General features: G+C 49.7%; 1 long non-coding RNA gene across 1 annotated transcript in view; it reads left to right on the top strand.

Moving 5' to 3' along the window:
* The first annotated feature begins 644 nt into the window (after positions 1-644).
* LOC109319222 overlaps positions 645-4,760 on the top strand; it is a 13,940-nt gene continuing 9,824 nt past the window's right edge. Inside the window, exons 1-2 of the long non-coding RNA XR_002103418.1 lie at positions 645-740; positions 3,111-3,118. This is a non-coding gene — a long non-coding RNA (uncharacterized LOC109319222). The remainder of the gene's footprint in view (positions 741-3,110; positions 3,119-4,760) is intronic.

A 4,760-nucleotide genomic window follows, 5' to 3' on the forward strand; every position in this document is an offset into this window, starting at 1 on the left:
GCCACAACTGGCCAGTTTCACCAAGAAGTGATCATGGGATACCAGATCGAAGGCTTTTTTGAAGTCAAGATATATAACATCAATCTCTTCTCCCTTGTCCAGGTGATAGGTCACCTGGTCATAGAAGGAAATGAGATTGGTTAAGCAAGACCTACCCACAACAAACCCGTGCTGGCTATCCCTTAGGATGTTGCATCGGCCCGTCCATTAAGGATGGCCTCTTTAATAAACTTTTCTAAGATCTTCCCCAGAATAGAACTCAGATTGATGAGCCTATAGTTAGCCGGATCCCCTTTCCTCCCTTTCTTGAAGATAGGCACCACATTGGCCTTCTTCCAGTCTTCGGGCACTACACCAGAGTGCCAGGAGTTTTCAAAGATCCATGCCAGAGGCTGTGTTATGCTTGCCAGCTCCTTGAGTACCCTGGTGTGTAGATTGTCAGGGCTGTCTGACTTGAAGTTATTCAGCATGTCAAGGTGTTCCTTCACAAGGTCGGCAGGGGATCCCCCTCACCTGGACCTCCCTGTCCCGTAGCGGGCATGGGCGTCCCATGGGACTGATTAAAGACCATTGCAAAGTACCCATTTAATCGGTGGGATTTTTCCTGGGCATCAGTTGTCAGTTGTCCCATCTGGTTCAGCAGGAGTCCAATGTTGCCCTTGCTTTTCCTCTAGCTCCCCACATATCTGAAAAAGGACTTTTTATTGTCCTTGATGCTCGAATCTAGTTGGAGTTCAGTAGTTGATGTGACACCTCTTCATGTTTGCCTTCAGGGTGTCTTTGAAGTGCTTTCTTTGCACTCCACTAGTTCACCGACCTTCTTTCAGTTGTGATTAAAAGATTCTCTTTGGAAGGCAGGACTCAGGTATGCAAACAACATGACCTGCCAGGAAATTTGGTTTTGCATGATCATGGCCTCAATGCTGTTGAAATTTGCTTTAGCCAAGATGCTGATGTTTGTGCATCTATCCTCCCCGCTAATCCAAAGGATCTTGTGAAGGCACTGTTGGTGGTACTTTTCCAAGCTCTTTAGATGTCTTCTGTATGAGGTCCAAGTTTCCAAGCCAGACAGCACAGGTGGAACGACAATGGCTGGATATGTGAAGAGCTTCATTTCAGCATAGATGTCATGATTTAAGAAACCTCTCTTACTCAGATGTCCAACTGAGCAGAAAATCTGAAGAAACACTCCTGCCTGTTTGCATCCATGTGCAAGTATCAAACCTAGCAATGCTGCTGTGAAGCTGCTCTAGAGGCATTAACAGTGACTGCACTCATGCACACCAGATAGAGATCTTAGAATGTCTACAGGAGGCTCCGTGGATACATCTCTAGGCTGGACACATGGTGGTGAAAATGGCTGAGTAAGCCATGCTGGGAATCATCCTTTCCCAGCCATGCAAGGGACTACTTTATGGTTAGGGCTGCCAGGCTCTGGAATGAGCTCCCAAGGGAGGTGGTGCTCTCCCCTACTTTGGCAGTCTTCAAGAGGAGGTTGGATAGATATCTGGGTGGAGTATTATCATACTCATTCCTACTCAGGCCAGGTGGTCGGACTTGATGATATGTGCAGGTCCTTTCCAACCCTAGAAACTATGAAACTAGGAAGGTATAGAAATACCCTTATTGAATTCTACAGGCCCCTTAACCTCCACTGGCTGGGAAGCCCTATTATGAAATGCTTCCTGCTCTGATCCAGCCAAGAAGCTTACTTCTCCACATTTAGAACTCTCCAAGGTAAAACCCTCTGCTTAGTTCTATGCTAGATAGGATCTGTATTGTCAGATCAAGCCATACAGACATAACCAACAGCACAATTGCCCAACTTTCCCAGCACTACTGACTCACACCTATGACTACACTGTGCTCTGATTACTGCTCCTTGACCAAAGGAGCTTGTGAGCAGCAACCAAAGGCAGACACCCTTCCAGCAAAGAAACTGTAAGCAGAATGCCCACCCTTCCTCCACCAGTGACCAGGAGCTGTCAGGGCCCCCATAGATAGGAAGCAAGGAAGAGAGAGAAGCCAGAGCTCCCTCCCTGGCTAGGAGACAACAAGAGGCAAAATAGAGTCAAAGTTACTCACACACTTAAGTTTGAGGCAGGAATGTCATTTTCTTGGATTTTTATCATCGTCTAAGTCCTGTCTTGTGCTTTCCCTATTTGTAAGGCCTGTAAGTTAGAAAATAACTTCACAAGCATGAAGCTTGATAGAGTGGCTTGGATCCCTAAGAGGAGTGTCCCATTGCACAGCTGTTCCCCCATATAGTGCTGCACAGGATTCTCATATCTCCCCTTCAATCCCTATTACAGGAGGTAAGTGGATCCAAGGATATACATGTGTTTAGACAGGAAAAGCTGGTAGGATGCACACTGTTCTTCTACCTTTGCACCAGCAGCAATATCCAGAGAACAGTTTAAAAAAGCTTCAGACTGTATTAACTATAATGCAGTTTTAACTTCCTGAAGGAGAGCCCTCTAAAACAAGCACCAGCAACATTTTGCAAGCCACAGGCTGTAACAACCCAGCTCCGGTCCAAGGAGGGCCAAGTGGCTCTCTCAGCACATCAGCAGTGGGGTTGCTTTCCCATCACACTTCTTCCAGCCCCACACTCCCCAGCTGCAGTGTGGGCACAGCTTACAACCTGTAGAGATCTGCACAGGTACTAGGTATCTGCAAACTACCCACACTGCCACCATTTCTTCCAAACCCCTCCTACTCCTGGTTACAGCATGGCCACAGCTGGAAGCTGCCTAACCCCAGTGCATTCCCCTACTAGTTAGAAGTTGCACCTGTGCTGCAGCCAGGGAGTAGGGAGGTGAGAGAAGTGGTGGCAGTGCAGATGCAGCTCCCACCTGCCTGGCTGCCATAGGCACAAGCTGCCATGCTACAGAAGCCACCCAGCCTGCACTGGACCAGAGCTGGATGAAGAGCAAGAAGTGGCAACAATGTGGGCACATCTGGAAGCTTCCTGGCCTCAGCACAGCTCCTCACTACCCAGCCCCAGCATAGGCACAGGCAAACCCTTCAGCACTGTAGGCTAGATCCAGTGCCTCTACAGACTGTTGCTGGTTCCTGCTCCAAAAGCGAGACTGCCCAGGCAAGTCCAGGCAGAGTTGTCCATCACACATCACCACATAGTCCAGGCTGTCAGGGTGCAGGAAGAAATCAAGAACATGATTTTATGTCTCTGGCTGGGCCTGTTCAGAGTTGAAACCCTCTTTTTGTCCAATAGGGGAATGAAATGCCCTTCATCAAATTTTCTTTCTATATACTCTGGTGCTTGGAAAAGATAACATCACTAAGGGCCAGGTAACTCCAGCAGTTAAACAAGTGACTATTTAAGGGCTTAATAAAGCCATGCAAGTCATGTACAGGTTTCCCTCATTTTATGCGGGTTCCGTCTGTGTGAATTCACTCTTATGCCATGACCCTTTTTATACCAAAAATTCATTATATGCAAGGTAAATTCACTCTTATACAATCAGTGTGGTGGAAGCCCACAGTCAGCTGCTTTGTGCGGTGCATTGTGGGAGTGATGCACACCAAAATATAGTCTCCTGTGTGGATCTGTGCTCCTTGCTTGTTGTCTGAGACACATGTTTCTGTAGTTGCTATCCCTATTATGGCTTCTAAGCATCCCGCCAGCCTAGAGGTGGGTGGGTGGGGGAAGGGTACTTTCTAGTCCCTCTCCAGTGGGGCAGGTCCCCCCCAGCCTGAGAGCAGCTTCCCTGGCAGCGGGCCCACTGCACATGTGCATAGTTTAAAAGGGCCTGCCAACAGCAAAAAAGCCTCAGTTAGGCTCCAGCAGTGGTGAGAGACATGCAGGTGAAAACCTGCTGTGCCCCCACTCCCCCAAAGCCCCCCAGAGAGCCTCCAACAGCTGCGGAGCCCCCTGCCAACCCCCAGCACAGCCAGAGGTAAGTGGGGCCCGTGGTGGGAGGGGGTTAACCCTTAGAGAGCAGGAGGAGGAGGATGAGTTGGAGCCAGGCTGGGTCTTGCCCCACCCAGGCACCTACTTTGCCCAGCCCCCCAGGGAGCCACACAACCGGAACCACATAAACAGGCTGTGCAAACAGGCGTGCTTGTCTGCCAGTGCATGAGTTAGAATGGAGTTCACGCAGGAGGGTGCGTGAGAGGGCCCAAGGCCCTGCCTGCGAGTCCCCTAGGGTAGACAGACTCAGACCCAGCCTGGCTATCAGCAGCATGCCGCGGATGGGCAAGTGCTAACTTCCTGCTGGCTTCCTATCGTGCGCAGATGACCTCTACCTGACTCAAGAAGTCTACGGGCCAACAACAAGTAAAGCGCTGCTCGACCTGGTGCTGGCTACTGGAGATGAATTAATCGGCGACCTAGTGATAGATGGGAAGCTGGGTGATAGTGACCAAGAGCTGATCACCTTCACCATCTGCTATAAAGCTGGCAAGTCAGTCAGCAACACTGAAGTCCTTGACTTCAGGAAAGCTGACTTTGACAATATCAGGAGGCCCTAAGGGACCATGACCCCAGGGGGAGGGGAGTTCAGGATGAGTGATTGTTCCTCAAGGGAGCCATCGTCAATGCACAAGCTAATTCTAGTTCATCTCAAAGGAAAGGCAGCAAGAGGGCACAGCAGCCCCCCTGGCTCTCCAGGGATCTACCAGACCTCCTGAGGCTAAAAAGAAAGGCCTACAAAGGATGGAGGATGGGATTCACCTCCAAGGAGGAATATTCTGCAATGGTCCGGTCCTGCAGGAAGCAAACCAGGAAAGCCAAGGCT

Source organism: Crocodylus porosus, unplaced genomic scaffold, assembly GCF_001723895.1.
Source record: "Crocodylus porosus isolate Cpor-Errol unplaced genomic scaffold, CroPor_comp1, whole genome shotgun sequence".
Classification (NCBI taxonomy): domain Eukaryota; kingdom Metazoa; phylum Chordata; order Crocodylia; family Crocodylidae; genus Crocodylus; species Crocodylus porosus.